This window comes from Haematobia irritans, chromosome 2 (assembly GCF_050003625.1).
Source record: "Haematobia irritans isolate KBUSLIRL chromosome 2, ASM5000362v1, whole genome shotgun sequence".
Classification (NCBI taxonomy): domain Eukaryota; kingdom Metazoa; phylum Arthropoda; class Insecta; order Diptera; family Muscidae; genus Haematobia; species Haematobia irritans.
Genome location: NC_134398.1, coordinates 56,417,720 through 56,432,932, shown reverse-complemented (window position 1 = coordinate 56,432,932; position 15,213 = coordinate 56,417,720). Strand labels below are relative to the sequence as shown.

Below are 15,213 nucleotides of genomic sequence, written 5' to 3'. Positions count from 1 at the left end.
TCGGAGAAAATTTACTCCTCCAAAAGGCTCCAAAACCAAATCTCGGGATCGGTTTATATGGGGGCTATATATGATTATAGACTGATATGGACCACTTTTGGCATGGTTGTTAAATATCATATACTACCACCACGTACAAAATTTCAACCAGATCGGATGAAGTTTGCTTCTCCACAAGGCACCGGAGGTCAAATCTGGGGATCGGTTTATATGGGGGCTATATATAATTATGGACTGATATGAACCAATTCATGCATGGTTGTTGGAAACCATATACTAACATCACGTACCAAATTTCAACCGAATCCGATGAATTTTGCTCTTCCAAGGGGCTCCGGAGGTCAAATCTGGGGATCGGTTTATATGGAGTTATATATAATTATGCACCGATGTGGACCAATTTTTGCATGGTCATTAGAGACCACATACTACCACCATGTACAAAATTTCAGCCGGATAGGATGAAATTTGCTTCTCTTAGAGGCTCCGCAAGCCAAATCTGGGGATCGGTTTATATGGGGACTATATATAATTATGGACCGATACGGACCAATTTTTGCATGGTTGTTAAAGACCATATACTAACACAATGTACCAAATTTCAGCCGGATCGGATGAAATTTGCTTCTCTTAGAGGCTCCGAAAGCCAAATCGGGGGATCGGTTTATGTGGGGGAATATATAATTATGGACCGATGTGGACCAATTTTTGCATGGTTGTTAGAGACCATATACTAACACCATGAACCAAATTTCAGCCGGATAGGATGAAATTTGTTTCTCTTAGAGGCTCCGCAAGCCAAATCGGGGGATCGGTTATATGGAGGCTATATATAATTATTGACCGATGTAGACCAATTTTTGCATAGTTGTTAGAGACCATATACTAACACCATGTACCGAATTTCAGCCTGATCGGATGAAATTTTCTTCTCTTAGAGGGTCTGTAAGCCAAATTTGGGGGTCCGTTTATATGGGGGCTATATATAATTATGGACCGATGTGGACCAATTTTTGCATGGTTGTTAAAGACCATATACTAACACAATGTACCAAATTTCAGCCGGATCGGATGAAATTTGCTTCTCTTAGAGCAATCACAAGCCAAATTGGGGAGTCCGTTTATATGGGGGCTATACGTAAAAGAAGACCGATATGAACCAATTTTTGCATGGTTGTTAGAGACCATATACTAACACCATGTACCAAATTTCAGCCCGATCGGATGAAATTTGCTTCTCTTAGAGGGTCTGCAAGCCAAATTTGGGGGCCCGTTTATATGGGGGTTATACGTAAAAGTGGACCGATATGGCCCATTTGCAATACCATCCGACCTACATCAATAACAACTACTTGTGCCAAGTTTCAAGTCGATAGCTTGTTTCGTTCGGAAGTTAGCGTGATTTCAACAGACGGACGGACGGACGGACGGACATGCTCAGATCGACTGAGAATTTCACCACGACCCAGAATATATATACTTTATGGGGTCTTAGAGCAATATTTCGATGTGTTACAAACGGAATGACAAAGTTAATATACCCCCATCCTATGGTGGAGGGTATAAAAAGGAACTCAATCTCACAATTCTTATTCAATGGCTGTGTACGTAAAAACAAGGTCCTGCCGACTTTTACCGTCACATTATCAAGAGCTAAAGTGTGTATTCCTAAAGTAAGTATTTAATCTGTCTTTTTTATCTAACATAAACTCCATATTAACTTACAATGTTATGAAGATTAAAGATACCTTGGCATCGACAACATCTAAATAATTTGTGGGTGACAGTTTTTGTATGCAATACAAGGAGTAGGGTACATAGGATTCCACCTGGCCGAACTTTCGGCAGTATAGACATGATCTTAATTGAAATTTCTCCAACAGAAATGATAATATCATTCACCAACGTCAATTAAAAATATTATTTGATCTATTAAAAAATTAAATTATACAATTAAATAATGTGATTTATTTTTGTTTTTATTAAATAATATTTTGAATCAATTTAATTTCAAATTGAACATTTCTCAAATTAAATGGGAAAGTATTGATCGGGTTTAGACAATCCGAATATTTACCGCAGATTATTGCAGTTTACCAAAAATACACTCGAACAGGCAGATATCAACAAATTGGAATGGGACAAGATTTTCAATGAAACTATTAGTGCATCTCTATGGCATCAAATGGAATGTTCCTAGAAGTAAATTTGTAGTTAAATACATCTGATCTAGTAAAATATATCATGTCTTCGCAAAAGCCTTTATATCTATCCTTGGCAATATTTAAGTGACACAGACCCATTGTCATCCCAAAGTACACACTACTACTAGTACTCTTTAGTTGAACGAACAGGAATTACATTCATCAACAGTTGTCAAATCCTCTATCAGTCGTCTGTTTGTCAAACGTTGAACATTTTAGAGTTCTCTGTTTGTCAAGATATCATTTGTGTATCTAGCAGTTCGTGCCCTTCTGCCTCTACCAGTATGTCAACGACAGAGTTGTTCATCCGCTCATCTATGTATGGGAGCATGGACAAACTTGACATTGTTTTATTACTTTCTTACGAATTTGGCTGCTTGCTTTTCGATTCTCGAATAAAATATTTTATTTTCTTGATGGAGGTGTTAAGGGATTCCCACATCATTCAGATGTCTCCTTCATCTCTTGCAACTTGACAATGATGAAATGCTATTTTATTAGAAGGTGACAGTTAACATTGTCGACATGATTCGGATATTTCGTTTTGAGCCTATGTTGGAAATTAGTTTATGATTACAAAGGAAATTATTATCAATGCGTGTGAAGAGTATAAGAGGAAATATACTGGTATTAATTAGGTTGTGGTTCATCATGGGCATTTACCAGCAACCGGACAACGATTGAAACCCATTGAATGGATGCCAAAGTCTGGTAGGCAAGTAATCAAAGTGCTCATTCATTTGCAAGGACACTAAAACCACAGATAAGCATGTGCTTGAAGAATATAAATTTTGTGTAAACAAATAAATGGAAATTAAATATAACAACAAATGAAGAGTCTATGATACATCACTTAAATGTAAAATTGGATAGAGTTTATGTCTTTTGTTGGTAATCTGTACGATACATCATAATAAAGCGCTCTAATTGGGTCAATTTGATTCCTTTCTGTGATTTATGAATTTAGATGCAAGATTGTTTCATTGAAAGGAACTTACGATATATACCGTGCATATTCTTACGTTCTATGTTATAAAGGGTGATACGGCCAAAATTTGGTCAAAGGAAAACGCGTGTAAATCGGTGAAATCGTTTATTTCAAAAATCAAATTAAATTTCTTTTTCAAGTTCAATTAGTATAAAATTCAGGAAAAATATTCAGTTAGGCTTTCGCTTTTCCAAATCCGAATTGCCGGGCCTCACGCTTGACACCTGCCATCAGATTTTGTACAGCCACCTTGTCCACCTTCTTCGCCGCAGAAAGCCAGTTTGCCTTGAACTGCTGCTCGTCCTTGACAATAGCCCAGTATTTCTCAATTAGGCGGAGCTCTGGCGTGTTGGGAGGGTTCTTGTCCTTGGGAACCACCTGCACGTTGTTGGCGGCGTACCACTCCATGGCATTTTTACCGTAATGGCAAGATGCCAAATCCGGGCAAAACAGTACGGAACAACCGTGTTTCTTCAGGAAAGGCAGCAGACGTTTATTCAAACACTCTTTCACGTAAATTTCTTGGTTGACAGTCCCGAAAGCTATGAAAATGCTGCTTTTCAAGCCACAGGTACAGATGGCTTCCCAAACCAGATATTTCTTTGCGAACTTTGACAGTTTTATGTGCTTGAAAATATCTGCTACCTTTCCCCTTCCTTTTGCCGTATAAAACTCCTGTCCCGGAAGCTGCTTGTAGTTGGCTTTGACGTAGGTTTCGTCGTCCATTACCACGAAAAAACTCCTGTCCCGGAAGCTGCTTGTAGTTGGCTTTGACGTAGGTTTCGTCGTCCATTACCACGCAGTCAAACTTCGTCAGCATCGTCGTGTACAGCCTCCGGGATCGCGTTTTGGCCGTCGTATTTTGTTTATAATTGCAATTTGGAGTCACTACCTTCTTGTAAGTCGATAGTCCGGCTCGTTTTATGGCTCGATGCACGGTTGTAGACGGTACACCCAGCTTATTTGCGGCATCTCGGAGAGAGAGGTTAGGGTTTCGCTTGAAACTGCCGGCAACTCTCTTCGTCGTCTCAGCGCCTTCCGGTTTTCGATTTCCCCCCGATCCAGACTTCCTGGCTGTCGACAAACGTTCCCCAAACACTTTAATTACCTTTGTAACAGTTGATTTGGCAACTTTTAGCGATTTTGCTAGCTTTGAGTGCGAGTAGCTCGGATTTTCTCGATGCGCGATCAAAATTTTGATACGCTGCTCTTCTTGCTTGGACGGCATTTTGACAACTGAAGAATGAATTCCAAAATTAAATGCAAAATTGAAAGAAATACGTCAAGTTTATATTGACCAAATTTTGACCGTATCACCCTTTATAAGAAATAACAAGTTAGTCTAAAGCCTAAAGTTTGCCCGGGCCGACTATAGTATACCCTTCACCACCGTGTAGACCAAAAGTTTTCGTACCATCTCAAATCCATTAAATTTATTGTGAGTTGTATAGAGCTCTAAATTGGAATGTAGATGTATTTAAAAACTGAAGCAAGGACTAATGCCCTTGGACAAAAGACAATGTAAGTAAAAAACAAGTGAGTAAAGTAGAAATTCCAGCAAGGGCGACTATATTATACCTAAAACCAAACCTACTGAATTACTAAACATCAGCATTTTGTGGGGTATCACTGAAATAGTGTTTGGACATAAACAATATTTCTTTGTTTAAAAAAATTTAGGGGTACATGTTTATGGGAACCTTATCTTAATCTGAACATAAGTACGTCATATTAGGATCTATAATTGATTCTGCACCTACAAAGTTAGTATGCCACTAATATTGAGTCCAATATTACAACAGAAGAAATCGCTCAAATATGTTAGTAAGAGTAATAAACCATAATTTGTGAAATTCGGTAAATTCGGCTTCATGTAAGTCTAAATACGATCGACTAAAACATTAAAATTTGTGTAACATTTGTTAATAAATAAGAACACTATGGCCATTTTTTGAAATTCAGGCGATAGTCTGAACCGATTACGATGATTTTTATACCCTACACGACATAGTGGTCAGGGTATAATAACTTTGATCTGCCAAAAAATGTGCCTACCACAAATATTGACTTTAGACCAAATAAAATATATACCGATCGACTCAGAATCACCTCCTGAGTCGATCTAGCCCTTGGTGTCCGTCCGTCTGTCCATGTATTTATTGTTCGTTGTTGTGTAAGGTACAGGTTGGTTTTTTGGGCACAAGGGCGAACGCTATTAAATTTGGAAAAAATCGGATCAAATTAAGATATAGCTCCCATATATATGTATCGCCCAATTTCGACAAAAGGGGTCACGTTGCGCTTTTTCACAACCCGATCATCATCAAATTTGGCATCAAGTAATCTTCAAGTCTGCACAATTTCATCGAAATCGGTTCAGATTTAGATATACTGCTCATATATAAGGTAAGTGCAGCAAATGTGGTACAGGCTGGTAATGTGGTATAGTTGTTTTTTTTCTCTATCTAACAACATACCAATAACTAAATCAAGGTGAATAGATTGTGGCTGTCGGAGAATGAAGCAATAAAATGTCAGGTTGGTTTTTGCAATTCTTTCTTTGTGCCAGTTGACAAAAATCTCATTTACCTGTGCTCGAATGTTTCTTTTTGTGGTTCTTAATTATTTCGTTTTGTGTGAAGGTATATTTTAAATTTATTAATTAACTTAAAAAAAAAAATATTCATATAATCTCATGTGTAGAAAATTTTATTTATGCATAGGTATGTATACAATATTTTTATAATATTAAATTGAGCCGACGGGCTTTTTGGGCAGCAAATAAATCAATGACTTCTTCAGTCGGCACATTTATTCGGCGATGAACCGACATTAATGCCAATCCTTTGAGTCTACTCTCGCTAGTCGAATTTCTAAGATACGTCTTTAATCTCTTCATTGTTGAAAATGAACGTTCGGATGAGCACGTAGTAACTGCAGGGATGGAAAATGCAGTACTATAGTACTTTTTTCAAAACGTTTTCACCCCGGTCAGTACCGTAGTACCCCCGCGAATGATTTAGTACCTTTTGTGTATACATTTTTGAGTCGATATCAGATTTATGGTACAATAGCTTTGACAAAATATTTTAATATTTTGAGAAAGTCTTTATCAACCTTATTTGCTAATAGTCTTTTACAAATATGGCAAAACAGACATGTTCATGTGGGAAGAAAACCTCGATTTTGTAAAAGACATAGTCAATCGATTTTTTATTTCGGCAGAAAATTTCAAAATTTTATTTCTATATAGAATTTTTGCAAAATTGTATTTTTATAGAAAATTTTGTCAAAATTTTATTTCAATTGAAAATTTTGTAAAAATTTTATTTCTATAGGACATTTTTGCAAAATTTTATTTCTATAGAAAAAATTTTGCAAAATTTTTTTTCTATAGAACATTTTTGCAAAATTTTATTTATATAGAAAATTTTGTCAAAATTTTATTTTCTTTAAAATTCAGTCTCTTGACAATAATTTTCCAGTGAAATTTTTGTTGAAATTTAGTAAAATGTACCTTTCCGCTCAAAAAAAACCATTTTTGTACTTTCTTAAAAATTGTATTTTCCATCCCTGAGTAACTGGCAAAGTGACCAAAATTTTTAAAAGAATTTGCAGGTTTGGAAATATCTCTTTATTGCGTCCATCGCTGAATTATGCAGGTTCTTTTCGCAGGTTTTGCGCCATTTCATTTACACATGTGTGTTTGGCTGTTTCGTTGTTGTTGCTATGGCCAAACATACACTCAAAAAAAAAGAACTCTCTATTTCACTAAAGCCATATTAACTTTATATTAGTTCATAGAATCATTATGTTTGGAAAAAGTTTATTTTAGTCAAATAATTTTTTGCGTATGTTAGTTAAATGAACTAAAAAACGGGAAAAAGTTATACACAAATAAATCATAAAGATTTCCTAATTTCGTATTTCTTACAAAATAGTTCATTATTTCTTTAAATTTGTAAATTTTACCAAAAATGTGTCCATCGTGAACTTCGTATGTCACTAAAGACATTCTTGCAATTTTTAACTCCAAGATTTCTCTTAAAACTACAAAATTTTCTTTAACTACTGAAAAAATTTAGTTATGTCCAGGGATCCGGAGCGGTCCATTTTTTTCGCTCCGCTCCGCTCCCGCTCCGGAGAAAAAAAAACCGCTCCGCTCCTCGCTCCGCTCCGAGAAAAAAAAAAATCGCTCTGCTCCGCTCCACGCTCCGCTCCGCTCCTCTTCGAGAAAATTATAGTACAAACATTGTATTATTTGTTCAATTGAGTTTTATTTTATTTAGAAAAATCGGGCGGTACATATATGGGAGTTATAGCTAAATCTGAACCGATTTCGATGATTTTTTGCACATATAGTTAGTGCTATAGAAGATTACATTTCGCCATCTTTGAGTAAGATGGGTTGATAAATAAGGGTTTTATGACCTAATTTGACTAAATCGGGCGATACATATATATGGGACCTATATCTAAATCTGAACCGATTTCGATGAAATTTTCAGACTTAAAGGGCGATACAGAAGATTATTTTGTGCTAAATTTGACGACGATCGGTTAGTAAAAAAGTGCAACGTGACCCCATTTGTCGAAATCGGGCAATACATATATATGGGAGCTATATCTAAATTTGATCCGATTTCTTCCAAATTCAATAACGTACGTCCTTGTGCCCAAAAAAACTCCCTGTACCAAATTTCATCAAAATCGGTTAATAATTGCGACCGAAATCCTGTGAACAACAAATACATAGACAGACGGACGGATGGACGGACGGACGCCAAGCGCTAGATCGACTCAGGAGGTTATTCTGAGTCGATCGGTATATATTTTATGGGGTCTAAAATCAATATTTCTTGTAGGCACATTTTTTGGCAGATCAAACTTGTTATACCCTAACCACTATGTGGTTTAGGGTATAATGACTTTAAAACAATGTGTTGAAATATTTTATTAATTTTGAAGATTTTTTCAGAAATATTAAATCCATTTTGACTTCATTAAAGGCAGCATTCTAGGAAGCATATGTTAATTTTTCATTTTTTAGATTTTTTCGTCAGTTGTTATCAAAATCCTTTAAAAACGAGTTAACGAGTTATTTTTTTTTCCATATTAAGACTCGACTTCCAGTAGAAATTATGCTATGTTTCAAGTAAAAAGCGTCTTTAAAATAAAGTGTTGAAAAACATGTCTTATTTTTTAACGATTTTTTGCTTTGTAGGCAAGATGCAAAAAGGAAACAAATTTAAAGACAATTTTATTAATTTTAAAGAATTTTTCTTAATTATTAAAGTCACGTTGACCTTACCTCAAAAATTTTATCTTTCATGTTATGATACACATTTTTAAGTAAAATCACTTAATTATAAGGACATTACAACTTCATTCAAAAGTTTATTGCCTTTTGGACAAGAAAACAAGTATATACAGCACTAAATTCGGCCGGGCCGAACCTTAAATACCCACCACCATGAACCAAATATTAGGGTTTCCTTTGAAATTTTAGGAGGGCTTGAGGACTTGAGGACACTTCCCGAAGACAAATTTAAAGATTTCACCTATGAGGACTATATCAGATTCTGGATTTATAAGAACCATTTTTGTTTGAGTTTTAGAGGAATCATTAACATCTCTTGTAAGTGTGCAAGAAAATTATAAAATAACGTCTTGATTTGAAATCTTAAATATGTAGAAGTAAAATCTGGAAATTTTACATTGAGTTTCAAGCAATTCAAGTGAAGTCGGTCTATATGGAGGCATTACCAAATGGACCGAGCCTAAAATACCAGAATATTTACAATTTCAGGCAAATCAGATAAAAATTACGGTTTCTAGAAACCCAAGGAGTTAAATCGGGAGATCGTTATTATGGGAGCTATACTAAAACATGGACCGCTACTCCCTATTTTCGGCACACCTCTTTATGACCCGAAAATACCTCTAGATTTCCAATTTCAGGCAAATAGGATAAAAACTTCGGATTCTAGAAGCCCAAGAAGTAAAATCGGGAAATCGGTCTATATGGGGGCTATACCAAAATATGGACCGATACTCACCCTTTTCAGCACACCTCTTTATGGTCCGAAAATACCCCTAGATTTCCAATTTCAGACAAATTGGATAAAAAATACGCTTTCTATAAGCCCAAGACCCCAAATCGGGAGGTCGTTTTATATGGGGACCAGGGTTGGCCTGTCGCAAACTGTGACTTTTGCGACATACGTTTACGACGGTATAATACGTATGTCGCAAAAGTCGTAAACCTAGTGTAGAAAACCTAATTTGGAATTAAAAAAATTGTGAATCGTTTTTAATTTAATTTAGTTAGGCTCTATATTGTATTTATTTATTATACTAGATTTACATCTCTCATTCACAACTTCAAATTATTCTTGGTTTTCGTGGTCCATAATGTCCATCCAAGATTTAGCTGCATCAACGAATGACTAGCTACAATTTTGAAAATTTGTAATTAATATGGGAGTTGGCTATAATAAGCCAAAAAGTGATTTTTATAAAATTCTCTCTAAACAGCAATTCACTTATGCAAGACTTAAGTAGTTTTCCTTCCTTCCAGTTTTAGCAGTAATTTGTGAAAGGTTAAATATGAACGAGTACCGACCGTCGAGTAGTTTATAGTAATTTTGGCTTCGAGTTTCCAATTGAAATAACTATGTTCTCATGTTTTTCAAACTCGTTAATAATTTTATGAACATTCCTGAGAATTGAAACTTCTTCTCATATATCATCATCTTGGATATCATTCGCTGCCTATCTGAAGGGTCCGAAGTATTTGGAGTTTGCGACATTTGCTACTTTTTCTACATTTACGACATGTATGTAACGTTTACGATGTTTACAACTTTGCGACAGTCGCAAACCTTAAAAAGTTTGATACAGACCATCTCTGATGGGGACCATACCTCTAGATTTCTAATTTCAGGTAAATTGAATAAAAACTGCGGTTTCTATAAGCCCAAGAAGTAAAATCGGACCGATATAACCCATCTTCGAACTTGACCTGCCTGCAGACAAAAGACGATGTTGTGCAAAATTTCAGCACGATTGCTTCATTATTGAAGACTGTAGCGTGATTACAACAGACAGACAGACAGACGGACAGACGGACATCGTTATATCGTCTTAGAATTTCTCCCTGATCAAGAATATATATATATATATATATATATATATATATATATATATATATATATATATATATATATATATATATATATATATATATATATATATATATATATATATATATATATATATATATATATATATATATATATATATATATATATATATATATATATATATATATATATATATATACTTTATATATATACTTTATATAGTCGGAAATCGATATTTCGATGTGTTACAAACGGAATGACAAACTTATTATACCCCCGTCACCATTCTATGGTGATGGGTATAAAAACTTTATTTTAGAGAAATGCGTCTTCCATGTTAAGCAAAATTTGCATTCTTATTCTAAGGACATGGAATCTTTGACTTCACGACAATATTTTTTTCAGTGTAGAAAACTAAAATATTAAATATAAATAAGATCGTTTAAATTGCATTTATTTGACGTTCATTACAAACATCTTTGTAGTAATACGGGATGAAATTGATCGAAAGTACTGTTGTTACTTTTACAACACATACTAGATATATATTTTGACATTTGCCTTTTTTGAAAACAATTACTAAAAAACACGTTGTGTTTTCCCAATGTACGTACGTACAAAAATACATATCGTACATTTTAAACGTTTACTCACACTACGCTAAGTACTAGCTAAATTTGAAATTACCTACACAGTGTAATTTCAAAGTTACACATTTCATTCAAGTAATATTTTATTCGGAGCGGAGCGGTTTTTCATTTGGAAACCGCTCCGCTCCGGGTTTTAGAAATGTCGCTCCCGCTCCGCTCCCGCTCCGGCAAAAAAAGGGCTTGCTCCGCTCCGCTCCACGCTCCGCTCCGGATCCCTGGTTATGTCTAATAAATTTTCTTGAATTTGTCGAAAAATATTTACTTATTTTTGCCATATCGGAGTGATGCCAGCGCTTGTAATACCGTTTAGTTAAAATTTTCTAAAATTAATCGAAAGTTATCTTTCCTGGTGGGTTCACTATTTTTTCAGTATAGTAAGTCATGTTCACAAAAAGAACAACAAACACACACAAAAAGCAGAAATGCATTTTCCAAAAATGAAATTTGTGGTGCGAGAACAAAAACAAGTTGTTTTTTTTTTCGACCGTCGTTTGACGGGCTTTTCAACTAATATTCTATGATTTGTGCAAGTTTTATAGGTAAGCGTTTTTCAAAATAAAACCTCCAGCTTTTCTTCAACATCTTCGATAAGATTTTTCTATGCAGCTAAAAGTATATATTTATTTATATAAAAATATTCATTCATTTCGTGGTGGGGTTTGATCCCCCTCATCCCCCCCCTGAATACGACCTTGGTGTAAATAATGAAATAAAGCCTTGATTCGAAATCTTAAATCTGTAGATTTTTGCCGCCATTATTTAAATGATAACGAGAAGTAAAATCTGGAAATTTTACTTTTAGTTTCAAGCAATTTTTATGATCAGTGCGGCTGCTATACCCTCAAGAAGTGAAATCGGTCGATCGATCAATGTCTTACATAATGGACCAGTAAAAATAAATGCGATACAAATTTGTAAGGGTCAAAAATACCAGTATATTTACATTTTCAGGCAAAGTGGATAAAAACTACAGATTATAGAATCCCAAGAAATAAATTCGGGAGGTAGGTATATATGGGGCCTATACCAAAACATGGACCAATACTCACAATACGATCCCAAATCGGGGGATCGGTTTATATCGGAGCTATATCAAAACCTGGACCGATACTCCCCATTTTCGACACACCCATTTGTGGTCTTAAAATACCTCTAGATTTTCAATTTCATGCAATTCGGATAGAAAATACAGTATCTAGATGCCCAAGAAATAAAATCGGGAGATCGGCCTATATGGGGGCTATACCAAAATATGGACCAATACTCCCCATTTTCGACCCCCCTTTTTATACCCTCCACCATAGGATGGGGGTATATTAACTTTGTCATTCCGTTTGTAACACATCGAAATATTGTTCTAAGACCCCATAAAGTATATATATTCTGGGTCGTGGTGAAATTCTGAGTCGATCTGACCATGTCCGTCCGTCCGTCCGTCCGTCCGTCCGTCCGTCCGTCTGTTGAAATCACGCTAACTTCCGAACGAAATAAGCTATCGACTTGAAACTTGGCACAAGTAGTTGTTATTGATGTAGGTCGGATGGTATTGCAAATGGGCCATATCGGTTCACTTTTACGTATAGCCCCCATATAAACGGACCCCCAGATTTGGCTTGCGAGGCCTCTAAGAGAAGCAAATTTCATCCGATCCGGCTGAAATTTGGTACATGGTGTTAGTATATGGTCTCTAACAACCATGCAAAAATTGGTCCACATCGGTCCATAATTATATATAGCCCCCATATAAACCGATCCCCCGATTTGGCTTGCGAGGCCTCTAAGAGAAGCAAATTTCATCCGATCCGGCTGAAATTTGGTACATGGTGTTGGTATATGGTCTCTAACAACCATGCAAAAACTGGTCCACATCGGTTTATAACTATATATAGCCCCCATATAAACCGATCCCCCGATTTGGCTTGTGAGGCCTCTAAGAGAAGCAAATTTCATCCGATCCGGCTGAAATTTGGTACATGGTGTTAGTATATGGTCTCTAACAACCATGCAAAAATTGGTACACATCGGTCCATAATTATATATAGCCCCCATATAAACCGATCCCCCGATTTGGATTGCGAGGCCTCTAAGAGAAGCAAATTTCATCCGATCCGGCTGAAATTTGGTACATGGTGTTAGTATATGGTCTCTAACAACCATGCAAAAATTGGTACACATCGGTCCATAATTATATATAGCCCCCATATAAACCGATCACCAGATTTGACCTCCGGAGCCTCTTGGAAGACCAAAATGCATCTGATTCAGTTGAAATTTGGTACGTGGTGTTAATATATGGCCTCAAACTCCCATGCAAAAATTGGTCGAAATCGGTCCATAATTATATATAGCCCCCGTATAAACCGATTCCCAGATTTGACCTCTGGAGCCCCTTGGAAGAGCAAACTTCATCCGATTCGGTTGAAATTTGGTACGTGATGTTAGTATATGGTATCCAACAACCATGCAGGAATTGGTTCATATCAGTCCATAATTATATATAGCACCCATATAAACCGATCCCCAGATTTGACCTCCGGTGCCTTTTGGAGAAGCAAAATTCATCCGATCTGGTTGAAATTTTGTACGTGGTGGTAGTATATGATATTTAACAACCATGCCAAAAGTGGTCCATATCAGTCCATAATCATATATAGCCCTCATATAAACCGATCCCGAGATTTGGTTTTGAAGCTTCTTGGAGGAGCAAATTTCATCCGAGTTAGTTGAAATTTGGTACATTGTGCTAGTATATGGCCGTTAACAACCATGCCTAACTAGGTCCATATCGGTCTATAGTTATATATAGCCCTCAGATTAATCGATCCCCAATCACACAAAAATTGGTCCATATCAATAATTGTATATAGCCCCCATATAAGCGACCCCCATATTGCAATTCTGGCTCCCTACGTACCGTGCAAAAGTCCATATCGATTCGTAATTATTTGTAGACTTACCTACACATACTTTTTTTGTCTAATGTATACCACGTATGGACTAACACACAATTTAGAAAACGAATTAAGATACCACAACCCAAGTAATTCGATTGACGCAATCCATGGTGGAGGGTACATAAGATTCGGCCTGGCCGAACTTACGGCCGTTTATACTTGTTTGGTCTTAAAATACCTCTAGACTTGCAATTTCAAGGAATTCGGATAAAAATACAGTTTCTAGACGGCCAAGAAGTAAAATCGGTAGATCGGTCTATATGGGGGCTATACCAAAACATGGGCCGATACGGACCATTTTCAACAAACCAATTTCTGGTCCAAAAATACCTCTAGATTTTTAATTTCAGGCAAATCGGATAAAAAAATACAGTTTCTAGACGCCAAAGAAGTAAAATCCGGAAAACGGACTAGGCACCATTTTCGGCACACTCCTTGATTGTCTTATAATACCTCTAGGTTTCCAATTTCAGGCAAATTGGATAACAACTACGGTTTTTATAAGCCCAAGACCCCAAATCGGGAAGTCGGTTTATATGGGGACTATATCAAAACTTGGACCGATATAGCCCACCTTCGAACTTGACCTGCCTGCAAACAAAACACGAATCTGTGCCAAATTTCAGGATGATAGCGCCATTATTGAAGGCTGTAGCGTGATTACAACAGACAGACAGATGGACATGTTTATATCGTCTTAGAATTTCTCCCTGATCAAGAATATATATTCTTTTTATAGTCGGAAATCTATATTTCGATGTGTTACACACGGAATGGCAAACTTATTATACCCCCATCACCATTCTATAGTGGTGGGTATAATAATCGAAATCGGTTCAGCTTTAGCTATATACACTGAAAAAAAAGTGAACTGTTTTATATGAAGAATGACCTACCACGCACGAAAATTGGACTAAATTTTACTCCACATTTTGAGATTTCCACAAACCGTTGTTAAAACCAGGAAATTTTAATGCCCTGTTGTACTTTTTAACTGTAGTTCACGAAATTACATCATCTCATAGAAGAAACAAGTATATACGGCCAGGCCGAAGCTTATGTACCCTCCACCATAGATTGCGTAGAAACTTCTTCTAAACACTGCGATCCACAATCGAATTACATAAGTTGCGGTAACGCTTGCCGATGTCTGTAAGTCTGTCTAAATTGTTTGTAAGTCCATCCGTTGTTATATTAAATCAAAAAAGATCGATCAAATACGTATATAATACAGTTTAACAAAATTTTCTATGGACATAAAATTTTGACAAA

General features: G+C 36.1%; 1 long non-coding RNA gene across 1 annotated transcript in view; it reads right to left on the bottom strand.

Annotated features, from left to right (window-relative positions):
* The window catches only part of LOC142227550 (uncharacterized), a 218,280-nt gene that overhangs the window by 13,404 nt on the left and 189,663 nt on the right, over positions 1–15,213 (bottom strand). The window lies entirely within an intron of this gene.